We start from the raw sequence: 18,051 nt of genomic DNA, 5'->3' as shown, positions 1-18,051 counted from the left end.
AAATAGACATTTTTACACAAAATTTCCCTCTGTCGTAAACGATATCCTATATTTTGACTCCTCGGTGGGATGGGCATCATTTAAAAATGCCCTCTGCGGTAAAGTTTATCATACGTGACTGTACCCGGGTCCCTTTGGAGGGTCATAACGTCGGTGTAGACGTACGGACAGACTTGAAACTTGCCAGGATTATCCCCAGATGATTGATCGTTTAACGTGTGAGGTAAACCCGATCAAATTATTTTGTAAACACTTCGAATTGGGCCGTTGAATATGATTTTCGCATCAATTTTAATAAACGTCCAATTTAAACAGCTGAATACTTCTTTATTTCGCGAAGCTGGCGACCAGGATTAATCATATAATATGTTTAGGCATTTACACATATGCCTGCACCAGAATATCTTCACGGAAAGTCGAAATGAAAAAATACAGCTCAAAAAACTAACACCACTTTTCACCGTTATTGATTTCCTACCTCTGTGGCAGCCGCATCCCTCAGCGTGGTGGACATCAGGTAATAGGGTGTGAACACTCTGGAGTATAAAATTGCCGCAATCAAGACGACAATCGTGGTAATAATTATTGTGTAACTCATTTCCCAAGGTTAGATGTAGATCTACCTGAAAAAAAGTTATTAGACCAAATATATTTGATGAGCAATTCTCACTAGAACTAGGCAAAATCTTCAATTCAATCTTTATTTACCATATTATTTAGATCTACGCATATTTTTCTGACGAATTTCATATGTTTTTCGTGAGCTCGCAAATGACTTCAAATCACGAGCCCGAGGTATAGAAATCCGAGTAAGGCCTGTGTTTATGCAATACAGATAAAGATGAAGTAAAGTTCCCAAAGAAAAGCCACGATCGAAGAGAACAGTTTCAATCAAACATAGTGTTTTAGGGACAATTGGCATATTTTTCGCTGTCAATTTTCAAAACTGAGAAGAAAAAGTATCGACAAATCAAGTAAATTGGGAACTTCTGGCATTCCATCAGAAATGTCTTTATTTATCTAGTTTTACTTTCAAAGCTACAAGAAACAAAACAGAAATGCTTGTCCGCATGAAATCAAATTAAATTCCTTTAGGTATCCGCTGCCTGTGAAAATTATTTTGGAGATGTATCACGTAAAAGTTACAAAAAAATAACCCCTCATTTTTGGTTGGGTTTAACGTCGCACCGACACAATTATAGGTCATATGGCGACTTTCCAGCTTTGGTGGTTGAGGAAGAGCCCTGGGTAGAACCACCGACCTTCCGTAAGCCAGCTGGAAGGCTTCCTCACATGAAGAATTCAATGCCACGAGTGAGGCTCGAACCCACATTTCCCTTAAAGTTACTTAGATACATACCCGCATAATAATTCTTGACAGATCTCGCATGCAGAGAGAGTAAAAGTCTTCATATGTCATGATTTGAGCCGCACCATGAGAAAACCAACAAAGTGCATTTGCGACCAGCATGGATCCAGACTAGTCTGGTCAGGATCAATGCTGTTCGCTTTCAAAGCATATTGCAATTAGAGAAACCGTTAGCGAACAGCACCTTATTATGCCAGAATTTTCCTTGGACAATCAATAATCTATTTTAATTGATAATTGTTACCCCCAACCCCATCCCCACCCCATCATTTTTGCAGGTGAGGGGCACTAAAGTTTGCCTTTGTCGGTAAGTCTGTCTGAATTTGTGTCATGCTTATCTCAAAAAAGTATTTCCCCAAGAGTCGTCAAACCTCCCATGATTGTTATTCAAGTTTTAACTGGGATTTCACACAGCCTGACCGGAGTTATGGCACATAATAAAAAATATGGTTACAGAGTAAGGAGTGGGGGCACCAGTTTACAGACACATATCTAGGTTTCTCTTTGTTTTGTTTTTTGTTTGCTTGGTTTTTTTTTTGGAGGGGCAGGGTAACTGGAAGGTTGGGAGTATATATGGAATTGGGAACAGGGCCACAAATCGGTCCCATGGGACAGCTCCAAAAATCCGTGTCGCCGAGTGTCGGGTATTCTTCTTTCTTGTTTACTGAGTAAGTCATTTAGCATTGTCAAGAAACGTCAAAAGTGGGCACCAGCACCGCCCTTTCGGATTTTGCGGCTAGTGATAATTCTTGTTAAAAAAAATTGGATCGGCACTCAAAAAAAAAGTTTGCCGGTTTTAGTTTAGATCGGTCGGGATATAATCAATATCAAATCTCTTACTAAAGTTCATAAGGACAACATCTACCTGACGTGTCCCTTTTGTAGGTATTGATCCATGTGCTGTATGAAACCCACAAGCTGAGACTCACAAGACTTCAGAGAACGGGACCCATGTTGATTATCAACTTTTAAGATGTTACAGCTTTACGCACTAGTAACTTACAGGCTATAGAAATTGAAAGAGACTTGTCTATAATTACTGGCTTTAAACCTTCAACTACCTGAACTTGTGTCAGTCATGCCGTATCAGAACTTAGTTCCATTTGACAAGAAAATGTGACAGAGTCACTAACGCCTGCCCCCATCCCCCACACCCACCCCCCGTCTAGGGCCATAATTCACAAAACATATTGCAAGTCAATACAGTCTTCTTCGAAGTATAGCGGCAACAATAATAATACTGAATATAATTACATTATTTAATTCTTGAAGAGGTATGTAGTCTGAAAATGTCTGGAAATCTATAACTGGTGAAAGTTTTCAACTTGGGTACCAATGACCTTGATCTTTGAGACTGTCTTGTAATGGTGAATATTTAAGCCATGTTATTTGAATATACATCCATGAATTAAAAAGTTATAGACCAGACAAAAATACCACACAATTCTTTTCATTCCAAGTGTGACCTTGGCTTTTGAGCTAGGGGTCTGGTCTTAAATGCAACATATCATTTTGTTACGCGACTATATGTGCAAAGTTATCTGAATATCCATCCAGGCAAAGTAAAAGCCATAGACTGGACAAAAATGACCTATTATCTCCGAGCTCTAAATGTGACCTTTACCTTTAAAACAGGGGCCTAGATCTTGCACGTGACATGTCGACTTATTATGGCGAAAACAATTATGCCGAGTAATTTTGAAATCACTTGACAAATGGTAGAGTTATGGACCAGACATAAACAAACCCTGTTAGCCTATGACCTTTCAATGTGACCTTGATCTTTTACAAAGGGCTCTGGGTTGTACGCGCAACATTTCGTCTTATTATGGGGAATGTCTGTGCCAAGTAATTTCAAAATCCTTTAACAAATGGCAAAAGTATGGATCAGACAAAAAACGGCCCTGTGTGACCTTGCCCTTTAAGCTAGGTATCTAGAACTTGCACATTACATATCATCTCATTATCAGAAACATTTGTGCCAAACAATTACAAAATCAGTTGATAAATGGCAAGGTTAGTGATAGGACACGATTCAGAACCCGTTAACCTTTGACCTCCAAATAAGACCTTGACCTTCAAGCTATGTGGCCGAGTTTGGTTCGTGACACATGATCTCAATTTAGGAAATACTTGTGCCGAGAATTCTCAAAATTCCTTTGACGGATGGCAGAGTTATGGACCGAACACGAAGTGTGATAGACGGACGGACTTATCAAAATAAAACGTACGTTGTTAAACACTTAGGTCCATGTTTTGAAAAAAAATTCACTTAGAAAGAAAGGGTTGTTTTACATGAAAATTGAACAACGTATAAAATATGTATATAACTCTGGAAAGTGATAATAAATTTTTTGATATATGCATTGAATTCTGGAAAAGGACAGCTTAAAAGAACCACACTTTTATTTCTTTACAGAATAGCATTCTTTTTTAAAGGGAGGACAACTTTTGAAGAATATTTTAGGTATCCAAACACATGGGACAGTACTGTGTAACAAGCTAGGCAAAGCTGTTGTTTATTTACCAACTATTTCTGTGGTTTGTGATATACTGATCAACATTTAATGGTTCCCGTCATGGTATGTATTCAGGTTGATCCGCTTATTGTGAGTATACGTTTGATTCAGGATTAAAATGGCGCGTCCATGGCCAAGTGGTTAAGGTCGCTGACTTTAAATTACCTGCCCCTTACCGATGTGAGTTCGAGCATTACTTGGGGCGTAAAATTATTCATGTGAGGAAGCCATCATGCTGGCTTACTGAAGATTGATGATTCTACCCAGGTGCCCATTCGTGATGAACTAATGTCCGGACGAGGCACCTAGGATCTTCCGTCACCATGGAAAGCTGGAACGTCACCATATGATCTGTAATTGTGTCGGTGTGACGTGAAACCCAACAGAAACAAAACAAAAAGTCATCGATGAAATGTAAAAGTTACTTTTGGATAACGGGTAAATAGGGGTAACAAGTACCCGAACACTCGATCGGATATAGATGATTGACAAAAAATTTATTGGTCAACGTACCTGCGTCCAATAAAGAAGACACTATCCAGAACATAAATTTGTGCATGTAAACCGAAGTCTTTAAATGATATCTGTGTAACCCAAAATAGTACGATAACAATGTATAAATAGGGTATGTCTTTATCACTTATCTAATATGTGAAGTATATTAGGCGCATTTGCAATTTTATCAAATTGAATATAAATTTTAAACAGATCGTTTATCAACTGGTCCGAGTACACAAATTCATCTTGTGTGAAAGTGAAAATGAAATTGACTGCAAACACGTCTTATCTTCTCTTTATGGAGTTAATGTTACCATTATTCAGAATGTGTTTCTAGTGATGACAGTTGCAGTTATTACTTGTAACTATGGTGGCTCTTTCTAAGAGAATATCCATTAAATAGTATTTATATACCTATAATCTCCAAAAGTTATAACTGATTTCTGCCTGTTGGCGTGTTTGACGGGCGCTAACATCTGCCCATGTTTTTCTCGTTTAGGGCAAATCCATTAATTTAACTGGGGAGCATACGCCGCTTTTCATGGAATTACAGCTAGCATATGATTGAAGTTTCCATGAGCACCGCCTTATGAACACATCTGCGGATGTCTCTGAATTGTTTCTTTACTTGTAGCATGTGTAAATGTTTAGTTCTGCTCAACCCGGGGCTAGAGGGCGTGGACGGTAGCAAGCATTTCCACTACCGTCTGTGAGTAGGCTCAATCAAATCGAGCCTGCAACATTTTCGTTTTTGTCGTGTTGACCTGTGGAGTTTCCACTTTTTCTATTCTATCCACCTAAGTATGTTACGGTTCCTATTTCCTTAGGACGTGTGTACATATGTCGATCAGGGCCCATGTGTTCGACACTTTAACCGACTTTTAAATTATCCGGAACTTAGATTTTTATTCAAAATATTAGTCTTGATGGGAAACACTATTATGATGTTTTTGGTTATATTGTAAAGATGTTCAGTGTTCATAACCTTTAACTCATACATTTGTTTTTCTAAGTCTTCAAAAATATCGAAATATAATCCTACATGTTAATCGACCGTTATTGTAATCGCCTTTTAAAGTTTCGAACTTTCTTTACTGGATCCGTGCATGTATTGTGTATTAACAAGTCAATTCACGTACTGTTTAAACACGAATACTACGTCAATATGGAACGCCTAAACTGCCTTTGCGTGATAATTATTAGTTCGTCATGTGAATTTTCCAATATATTCTGTACAAATTATAATTTGTTATGTAGATAAAGCAGTTTGTTATGTACATTTGCTAGTTTGTCCTGTGCATATTCTAGTTTGTGCTGTGCATTCACTAGTTTGTGTTGTACAATCAATAGTTCGTCATGTGAATTTTCCAATATATTCGGTACGAATTATAATTTGTTATGTAGATAAAGCAGTTTGGTATGTACATTTACTAGTTTGTCCGAAACATATCTTAGTTTGTGCTGTGCATTTAGTAGTTTGTTCTGTACAATTAATAGTTCGTCATGTGCATTTACCAACATATTCGCTGCAAATCATACTTTGTTACAGTATGTAGATAAGGTAGTTTGTTATGCACATTTACTAGTTCGTCTGGTACACTTTTATCTACATAACAAATTATGATTTGTACCGAATATATTGGAAAATGCACATGACAATCTATTAATTGTACAGCACAAACTAGTGAATGCACAGCACAACCTAAGATATGCACAGGGCAAACTAGTCTATGTATATAACAAACTGCTTTATCTACATAACAAATTATGATTTGTACCGAATATATTGGTAAATGCACATGACGAACTATTGATTGTACAGAACAATCTAGTAAATGCACAGCACAAACTGAGAAATGTACCGGACAAACTAGTAAATGTACATAACAAACTATGATTTGTACCGAATATATTGTTAAATACACATGACAAACTATTAATTGTACAACACAAACTAGTGAATGCACAGGACAAACTAGCAAATGTACATAACAAACTGCTTTATCTACATAACAAATTATGATTCGTACAGAATATATTGGAAATGCCACCTGACGAACTAATAATTATCACTTAAAGGCAGTTAAGGCGTTCCATACGTCAAGGTCAAATATTTACTCTTGCGATGCTGCTTTCCGTTTGGGCGGTTAGGGAAGAAGTCGTCAATAACCGTGAAATTTAATGTATTGAATCGCATTTTACCTGGACGATTCTTTATTTTAGGAGTTTTGGGAAGTAACAATCGGAATGTTTTATTTAATATCTCACAAAATTCACATTGATATTGGAAGTAGATCTATATCAACAAATTGGAAGCGGTTCCTACCAAATTAAAAAAAGCTTAAAATTGATTCCTGAACTTATATATACAAATGTAATGTGCGAAATATGGTTAATGACGTTGAATACATGCATAAAGCAGTGTTGTTAATTTGTGTGCCCCAGTTATAGATATTTAAAATATGTTTTCTATTTCCAATAACAAGACAGTGGTAATTAAATTTTTACCGGATTCGTTGTCATTTGTTGAAAACAATGCATGTACTAGTCTTTGTGTCATTTTTTAGGCAAACATAGTATTGGTGTTTGTCACCAAAAATCTCATGAGATCCGCAGACATTTATACACAAAAAACGTGCATTATCCCTATATTGATATATACTGAAAAGTGATACATAATGTCAATAATAATAATAATGTATTTTAAAAGAAAGATATGAGAAAACCAGCAATATTTTCAAGTCTATCACATATAAATGCATGTATATGACTTTTCTGTCCTCTTCCAAAAGGAGTAAGCTGATTAGATAACAGTTCTACGTAAGAAACATTTAATTGAAACTCCTTATCGTGTTCTATATGCAAGCTTTTTACAACTAGCACTAGTAGTATTTTCTCACAGTTTTAAAATGAAAAAAATATTTTATGCTGTTCGTTTTTGTGATGCTCGAGACGGATGCTGTGTCGGTTGAAGAACGTCCGGCTGAGTTAGAGCGCGTGGTGAAACTTCAAACTGAGACGATTGCCAAACATGAAAACGTTATTCAGGACCAAATGGCTATTAATGAAAATGTCATGTAAGAGAACAATAATCTTCAAATCCGAGCGGAAATTCTGGAAGCTTATATAAGGAAACTTTATGCCGATCCGGACCACATCGCGGAAACACCGGATGATGATCTGACGATACCTTCAGTTAGGAATGGCACAGATGGAATACAAAGACTGAAATTAAAGAGTGATAACGCAGAGCACAGACTGAAGCAGCACAATCCTGGCAGCTTTAATCCTCGTTCATTCCAAGGAAGCCAAAACAAAATAGTAAAACGTAGGTATCTATTTATTTCACAATTTTCAACATGGTCTAAATGTACGTACATCTATGAGAACACTTAGAAACTCTAAAATAAGTTGCCAGTTTCTTAGGCAGCTTTGATCAATCTTGTCCAAAATTTCTCTGAAAACTTTATCTTACCTAGATAAAAGTGTATTGTATTTGGTGATAAATTGTTTGGTACCAAAACAGCCAAAGAAAACCTAGAAATTCCGGAAAGGCATTATACATATTTCATGGTACACATAATACAGTTTCTAATTGCTCTTTTTACTTTCATGAAACAGTTAATGCTTCATATATGAAGAAACTAAATAAGAAAAATAACATGGTTAGTGCGAGTTTCTGTTTTAATACAAATAGAATGAAATAGATGTTATCTTTCGAAACTAAATTTGTGCTGAATGTACGTTGTTGATAAGTAAGAAATATTTCACTTCATATTTGAATTAGCTTATTAAAGCTGTTGAATACTCTAATGGAAAAGTCATGTTGCCGTCTGGAAATTAGAGAACGTGCAGTTAAAACAATTGCCGTTTCATTAAAATAAAATAAAGTTCGATAAAGTCACATTTGCCATAAGCATACGAATCGAGTAAGCCTACTATTTTGCGAAGCGGAGTGCGTTTTTGTGTTTTGAGGGTGATGCATTTCTGAAGTGTTTAACTATTTGAGCCGTGCCATGGGAAAACCAACATAGTGGGTTTGCGACCAGCATGGATCCAGACCAGCCTGCGCATCCGCGCAGTCTGGTCAGGCTCCATGCTGTTCGCTTTTAAAGCCTATTGGAATTGGAGAAACTGTTAGCGAACAGCATGGATCCTGACCAGACTGCGCGGATGCGCAGGCTGGTCTGGATCCATGCTGGTCGCACACCCACTATGTTGGTTTTCCCATGGCACGGCTCATTTTGTTACATGTGTGTTATAGAATTGTATCTAGAAAATTGCACGAGTTCTGTAGCGAAAATATTGCGCGATTTTAGCCTCGGAGCGCAATACCATTCCGCAAAAGGACGAGTGCATATTCCTCGATGCAAAATTAATAATTTCATTATTACATATGCATCTACACTTTGTATAGAAGTTATATAAATTTTTGACCACTTGACGGAATATATTTGTACCTGTGCACCTGTGCAGTTACAAATAAGCTTTTTTTTTGTTCACGTTTCCATTTAAAATTGTTATATGTTTTATTTATTTTTATTTTTGTGTGTACAGGCCAACAACGAACATCGCATTCTACACTTACCTTACTTCTACGCATTGCATCCGGGAGAACGAAATCGTCATGGAGACGGATATAAAACCTATGACGGAATATACACCGTACCCGTTACTGGAACATACGTATTTACATGGACTATGATTTCCCATTACGATGACTGGTTAATAACAGACATTATCGTGGACGGAGCCACAAGAATTTGGATTGTGTCTACTCGTGGTAATGATCAAAATACTGGTATAATAGTTGTCCATGTTAATGCAGGCAGCCATGTCTTTATTCGAAGGGGACGCGGAGAGGGATGCACTGTTCATGACACTTATACCCGTTCGAGTTTTTCAGGATGGAAATTGTTTTGAAATTTCACTGCATTAAAATATTTGAAAAGGGGGCCGCGTCTTCATTTATTTGAAAATGATACTTTTCAAGTGATAGTAATATTTAAAAGATTTTAAGCAAATGACTCGATTTTGATTAATTATAGAATTTGTGTCACGGTCAAGTAAATCGATCCAATTACATCGATAGGCTGACCTTAACGAGAAAATGCTACATCTTTCTGACAATAGTTATACGAAGTATTGATTACAATTTGTTGACGACTATTCCGTTTCCTTGATCTCTGTTAGTTAAGTTTCAGTACCAACTCGACATTCAGTATTTATTCTATTGAACTTAATTGTTATATAAAGAACTAATCGGAGTTTCGGCAAGTTCTATTTTGTTGTAAGGACTTGTCTGAAATATGTTGCTTTCATAACTGAATTAGTAGGTAATTGAATTTTGATCTCATGATCTTTCGTAGGACATGAAAAGGTTGCGGCGAGATATGATTGGCGGAGTTTTCATGTATCGTTACTAAAACAAATGGTGAATTACGCCACGCATTTCGCTAGTTCACTTCCATAAAGAAGATCGCTGTGAATACATCTTAAACCTAAGCTGATGCATAACAAAGCAATTATAAAGTGTGTGTTCTACATTGTTTTCCTTCTGTGTGACCTTCGTAGATAAGCTTTGAGCTAACAGCATTGTCATACGGGAAATTTGTCAGTTAACCAAGGACAAATACAAATTGTTGATAGACTCACACATTGTATCTGTACGTTAATGCAATAAGAGTTATTGGCTATGTATATACCTGATCTGTTATCAGGATAGGGGCCGGCAAGTCAGCTTTATTGGACATGCTGTCATCATAGACATATGAAGCATTAACAAAAAGTGAAACTGTGGTCCACTCAGGTCCAGCTGTGTTCAGGCTGCTGTTTAGTTACTTTATTTCATTACTTTTAGTGCATCAATTATAAAAGCTACAATCTCCTCCTGTAGTAAATCATATTACATTTGATATGTCCTAACTGGAGAAGATAAGATTCAGCTTTTCCTCTCCTTTGTTTCTCCTGTCATTCTTCCAGATTGCGGATAGTGCACACATGATATATCTATGATTGACCGCAATTCTCTCTGTACTCGGTAAGAGAATACAGCCTACTTTCTGTTTGTCGTTAATTATACATATATTTACATGTAAGAGTTAAGATAATTAATATGATCTATAATATTATAGCTTACATTCCTTATACATGTTATATTTGTATTTCTGTTCATATTAAGCAAAAGACCTTTCGTCTTACTTACAAATCTCCCAGCATTATATGCATGACTATTGCTATGGTTTTATCAATGGTCCCGAAATGTTCAACTTTACAGAAAAAAGGGAATGAAGATTAAATCTTGTTTTAAAGAATTTATTAGGGAATCGATCCCTCTACGGTAACATGCGATATGCCGAATGAGATATCTAAATTAAAAAATGTGTCCTTCCGGCACTTGCACAGAGCATCTGACTTCGGATTTGTTGGAAGAATACGCTTTTTCCTTGTGCCTTATAAGCGTCCACATAACCTGTCCGAACCGCAACGTCTTGCACATTAGTACAAATAGGACAGTCGGATCAATTTCCGATGGAGGCAGTGCCTTATTTCATATCAAGTATAATAGAATGATTTTTTTTTTTTTTGCTTTCGTTTTCTTAAAAGTACGATGGTCTATATTATTAAAAGTTATATATAGTCCGATGCGTTTATTAGCTTCTTTAATGGATTCTGGTCAGTGCATTCTGAGTATTCCGAGTATTCTTAATTTTGGGTGAATAAAAACGTTAAGATGATTCTTTGAACGCATAGAACCCAAAGCAGCAAATTATCAACAGACAATATTTGAATGTGTCTATTCATAATTCATAAGACGTAATAATTTGTACAATCTCCCTCAGGTCCCTATCTCAAATTTTTATGCGGAACCCTGGTATATAGTAAAATTAAATTGACTCCATGATCCAAAAGGACCAGAAAATAAAACAACACAAGACGTCCTGTCACCCTCCTCCTGTGGCCTAATGTTACATGCTGGTAGACAATATGAGTCATGTTGTCATCGTAATGCTGTGTAAAAGACATTACCACTGTGGATATCGATGGCGCTCGACTGTAAAGAAGAATTTCTTCAAGTAAGTTTTTTCCCTGAAAACACTAACATTATCAATTACTTCTTCCAGCAGTATCAAATGGACTTTTTCCTCTTTTTTGAAAACTATATGCGCAAAACAATATCAAACTAAGACTGAATTCAAATTCTGCTAAACTGTTTTTATCAAATGAGGTATTTTATTGTATAGGAATACTAGGAGATAGTGTATGATTTGCTTTAAAAGAAACAACCGAAATAATGTATTTCCGGTTGTCCTCTGCTTAGACTGTACCAGAACGAAACGACCAAAAGAATAATCACATAATTAAACACAATAAATGCGTCTGAAATAACTGGACGAGTTTTCAATACTTACTGACAGGAATGGTCAACATTCTGTCTTCCTCTAGACAACTAAAAGAAACATTTTTATAATTTTATATTATTCATGAATACTTGAAAGAAATCATTATAGTACATAGTCAAGGGCAAAAAGGCGAATGCGGTTTAGTTTTGTTCACTATACAAGGGTCATACACGCTAATTTTTAAAAGTTGATATTATTTTCTTTTGTGTTCCTACAAAACGACAGAATACGTTCGTCAAATCCACTATTAATAGTTATCCCGATTAAGTTAACTCCGAAAAACTCCGAAAAATAAAGGGTTTCTACAGACGATAATACATCATACCATTATTTATTTACATTGAAAAGTGAATTGTATGTCATGTTTATATTTATCGTGTTGTATTACAAAAGAAACGGACGAAAAACCTTACAGTACCTGACGGCACTGGCTATCTCCGATAAAGACATGTATATGAAACGGAATGAATAAGCCGATTAGATAACAGTGCTACGTAAGATACATTTAATTTTAACCTCCTTATCGTGTGCCATATATTGACAAAAAAAATCACATGTAGCTTTGTACCATTAGCACTTTCTTCTCACAATTTGAACTGTTCAACATGGAAAAATATTTTATGTTGTGCGCTTTTTTAATGTTAGAGGCGGATGCTGTGTCGGTAGAAGAACGTCTGGCTAAGTTAGAGCGCGTGGTGAAACATCAAAACGAGGTGATTACCAAACACGAGGACGTTATTCGGAACCAAATGACCATTAATGAAAATGTCAAGAAAGAAAACAAAAATCTTCAAACCCGAGTGGAATTTCTGGAAGCTTATATAAGGAAGATTATAGCAGATCCTGACCACATCGAGGAAACACCGGATGATGATTTGACGATACCTTCAGTTAGGAATGGCACAGATGGAGGGCAAAGACTGAAATTAAATAGTTATAACGCAGAGCACAGACTGAAGCAGCACTACCCTGACAGCTTTACCTCTCGTTCATTTCAGGGAAGCCAAATTGAAACAGTAAAACGTTAGTATCGTATTCATTTTATATTTTTGAACCAGGTCTAGATGTATGTACATGTTTGTGGGTTAGTGCCGTTTTTCAACAATATTTCTGTTATGTAAATATAAGCTGTTATCGCAACCAGTGTTCATGAATTTTATACCATTACTAACCTATTCTTCGCAAGTGATTGCCAACTTCTCTGCGTGAATCAGAGGTGGAAAACGAATGATTTCAGACACAATATGACTCGCTCGGGTTCGAACTCAAAACCTGGCGAGCTTCAACGAGGTGATTACCAAACACGAGGACGTTATTCGGAACCAATATAAGTTGTCAGATGATTACATTTTTTAAACCTTATTAAAATCACAATAGACAAAAGTGTATCATAACTGATGATAAAGTAGTTGGTCCCAAAACAGCCGGACCGAACCTAGAAATTAAGGAAATGAATAAAATATATTACCTACCATACTTATTACAGTTCCTAATGGGTTACTTTCAGCTTGCAAAAAATAAATAAAAATAACATTACACTGCTGAGGCATTTGGAATGCTCAATTTTCAAGTTGTAACAAATATATAAGAAATAGTTTAAATGTTAAGTTGATGAGCCGCAAAAAAATGCTTGTTAAAATAGATTTTTTCTGTCAATACTAAATTTAAACCAAAAATACATTATTGGTAAGTAGGAAAAATATTATATATTCCATTTGATTTATTAAAGCTGTTGATATTTGAAGTGAAAACTTAATGTAAAATCCAATTTCCACATTGCCATTTCGTAAATATGTTTGGTATAGTTCGATTAAGTCACATTTGCCAGAAAATAGCTTACTGTTTCGATTGTTTTTGTCTGTTTTGTGTGTTTAATGTCCTTCAATCCCGGAGTGTTTAGCTCTTTTAATATTAAATATAATGCATAATATTACGTAAATTAAAAGGTGCAGTGGATTTCCTTTTATATCTTTTCACCTGATGAAATAGGTCCGTATATGTATGGTCACAAGTTAGAAATCAGCGTTTTCAATTTTACGTTTTACTTATTACAGGGCAAACAACGAACATCGCATTCTACGCTTACCTTACTTCTGTGCATTGCTTCCGGGAGAATGAAATAATCATATTCAACCACGAAGGATTGGACTATGGAGGCGGATATAAAACCTACGACGGAATATATACCGTGCCCATTTCTGGAACATACGTATTTACATGGACCATGTCTTCCCATGAGGACGATTGGCTCATAACAGGGATTATCGTGGACGGAGTTGAAAGAAGCTGGATTATGTCTACTAATGATAACGACCAAGGCACTGGTACGATAGTCGTTCATGTTTATTCAGGCAGCCGTGTCTTTATTCGAAGGGGACGCGGAGGTGGATGCACTGTTCACGATACCTTTACCCGTTCGAGTTTTTCAGGATGGAAATTGTTTTGAAACTTCACTGAATTAAAAGATTTGAAATAGAGGGCAGCGTTTTCATTCATTTACGAAAATATAAGACTTTTCCAGTGAAAGTAGATTTTTAAAACATTTTAAGCAGAGGACTCGATTTTGATTAATTATAGAATTTGTGTTCTGTCCAGTTTTAACATAATTACTTAATGTCTAGAATGGCATCAGTCGAGTCCTTCAAAAAAATATCTCTACCATAAAATCCTCTATAATAGCAATTTCTTGAAAAATTAACAATATCTCTTATCTCTGACTTTAACGACTAGACAAATGCGATCTGAAATCCAGAAACAATGCTTCGAAGTGCACCTAGTAATTAAACTTAAGTGTGCATGGGTCTTCCTCTACCATTAAATGCCACCATATGACCTACACTGTTTCTGGTAAAAAAATCATATTACTTGTCTATTCATCAAATACATCTCAGGTATCTAAAACATGTCAATGTTTAACTGACCACAGAAATGCCATAATATTTATTTGAGTTTTTTTAAATTGCACAGAACGTCTGGCTACATAGATTGTGCCACTGTTACTAACTAGAAAACTAGAAAAAGAAATTGATAGTATAAAGAAAAGTTTGTGCTTTGTAGATTAAATTAAATTAGTAAATCCGTAAGTAGTAGTGTGCAACTATAAACTATAGGTAAATTTAATTACTTTTTTACTCTTTACTAACTGTTAAAGGCAGACTTTGTTAATGGCAATCTTGATATATGCATCAATTTTCTTCTTTTGAAAAAGTACTTTTAATTTATAGCGATTTCTTAAAGTCAAACTAGCGATTTAATGATGTTATGATAAAAACATAGACTCCTCTCTAATTGCCTACAATAATGTAAACAACAAAAACAAACAGTTTGAAGGTTGCAAATTTTAAAATTTCAGCATCAGCTATTCGGCAACTATAAATGCTTAAATATACTTCGGCAGGAAATTTACAATGTGGTAACATTCAATTCTAGAGAAAAATTAAACATCTGAAACAGTTCAATTATTTTTGTTGCCGTTCAGTTTAGTGTGATTATTGATAGGCGGTACTAATCGCTCTCCATGAGGTTATATCACCTCAGAACCGCATTTTATAAGTCTAGATAGAAAATGGTTTTCTGAGAAAATATCAGTGTCATGCAGAAAGTACTTAACATTATTACAGATTATTTGATCCCAACAGACTTTGTAAGTCTACTTAATGTCATACATTATCATGAGACACTGTCATGTAATTCGAATAATAAAACCAGAACATCGATAGGCTGATCACAACGAGAATATGCAACATTTTTTCTGACAGTAATGATATTAAATATTGGTTAATATTCGTTGAATACGAGTACGTTTGCTAGATTTCTCATATTTAAATTTCAATGGTATCAAATATTGTGTGTGTGTGTGTGTGTGTGCGTGCGTGCGAGCGTGCTTGTGTGTGTGTTCGGGTTTAACGTCTGTTTGAACAATTTTTTCAGTCATATAAACGACAGTGTCTACTTGTAGCAGTGAGCAGAATGCCCAAAATTTATAGTGCTGCCTCACTGGAATATCACGCCGTAGACACGCGGCATGATACCCCACCCAGTCAGATTATACTGACACCGGGCTGACCAGTCCTAGCACTATCCTCTTAATGCTGAGCGCCAAGCGAGGAAGCTACTAGTACCATTTTTTACGTCTTTGGTATGACGTGACCGGGGATCGAACCCACGACCTCCTGCACTCGAAGCGGACGCTCTACCACTAGGCTACCGAGGCGGTATCAAATCTTGTTCAGAATTTTACAACAACTCGACATTCAGCATTAATTACATTCACTTTAATTTGCTATAGTTTTCGATCAAAGGACTTGTTGGACTTAGAACTTCAGAGTTATTTTTCACCTAACAGAATTTCAGTCTTATGGTTGGCACCGATTCGGCATCCACACCGCGTGAAAAGGATCGGAAATTTCGAGATTTGACTATGAATTTATGCAATTTAAACATGGCCTAATGCATAACAAAGAAACTGTAAAGTGTGTGAGTGTGAACGTTTTATATGCAATGACACACATTAAATTGACGCCATAAATGAGGTCACGCACCCAATATGAAATTTGTATGTTAATATGGAAAACCACTGACTTTCTCGTCCTGTTGTAAGTGGATTGAGATTAATTTACGGAGGTAATAGTACGTATTACGCATATGTCTATTAATCATGTACATGTACGATTTCTTTGATACCTCTATTTGTACCTGTGCAGTTAGAACATCGCATTCTACGCTTACCTTACTTCTACTCATTGTTTCCGGGAGAAGGAAATCATCATTTTCAACAATGAGGGATTGGACTATGGAGGCGGATATGAAACCTACGACGGAATATACACCGTGCCAGCTACTGGAACATACGTTTTTACGTGGACGACTGGACACACTGGATTGTGTCTACCGATGGTAATGACCAAGCCACTGGTACAATACTCCCCCATGTTGATGCAGGCCATCATGTCTTTATTCGAAGGGGACGCGGAAATGGATGCACAATTCATAACAACTTTACCCTTTCGAGTTTTTCAGGATGGAAATTGTTTTGAAATTAAAATATTTGAAATAGAGGGCAACGTTTTCAATTATTTTTAAATAATACTTTTCCAGTGATAGTTATTTTTAAAAGATATTAAACAGACGACTCGATTTTGATTAATTATAGAATTTGTGTTTTGCCCAGTTTTAAAGTAGTCACTAAGGCCGTCCACGGTTACCAACTACTAAACATGAAGTGGAATAAACTGTCACAAATCTGTCACGCAATTGGCGTTGGTGTATGTAATTGTCATGTTGCACTGACATTACACGCGGTCTGCCCGAATGAGGTTTATCGACAAGCGTCCCCGTGTCTCTGACACGTCAAACGAGACGCAGTATTGTCGAATGAGAGATGTTAAAACGTCTAGCGACTTGCTCTCGCCCACATTCGAGCATGGCCAAAACTTTGGCCCTCTCTTTTAGCCTCGGGATTATTAAAAACTGTTTGTCAGAAAATCTCTGAAAATATGGTCGCATGTCGACTTACAGATATAACTCTGTAAAATTTGCCTAATAAAACCACATGGTTGACACACACGGGCTTCACGAGTATGTTTGGATAGTTTACAAGGTTTGTTAGTTTCAAACGGATTCTGAATAGTATATTCTGACTTTATTTGGATTTGGATGAATAAGAAGACAGTGTTTGAATGTGTCTATTCATATTAAATGTGCAATACCCATCAGTCTTCCATCTCTGAACCCGCCCGCTTAGCCCAGTAGGGAGAGCGTCAGTCTACGGATCGCGGGGCCGTGACTTCGATCCTCTGGCGGGGCGTATGTTCTCTGTGACGATTTGATAAAAGACACTATGTCTGAAATAATTCGTCCTCCACCTCTGATTCATGTGGGGGAGTTGGCAGTTACTTATGGAGAACAGGTTTTTACTGGTACAGAATCCAGGAACACTGGTTAGGCTAACTGCCTGCCGTTACATGAAATACTGAAATACTGTTGATAAACGGCGTTAAACCCAAAACAAACAAACAAATCCATCTCTGGTTTAAGCTACAGTCACACATACGGATATGTCCGTGCGTTGAGGTACGGTGCGGATAGGATTAGACTGTGGGTGTATAACTACGGAGCAGTACGTCTTAGTACGGGAAAACTGGTGAGAAACAGGAAACAAACAAAACAATACAGGACGCGAATAAGTACGGACAGATACGAGGTACTACGTTGAATTACGTTTAACTACGCCTTGCAATTTGCCAAGCGCATGGACGGGTCT

Source organism: Mercenaria mercenaria, chromosome 6 (genome assembly GCF_021730395.1).
Source record: "Mercenaria mercenaria strain notata chromosome 6, MADL_Memer_1, whole genome shotgun sequence".
Classification (NCBI taxonomy): domain Eukaryota; kingdom Metazoa; phylum Mollusca; class Bivalvia; order Venerida; family Veneridae; genus Mercenaria; species Mercenaria mercenaria.
Note: the sequence above shows the minus strand (reverse complement) of the source record.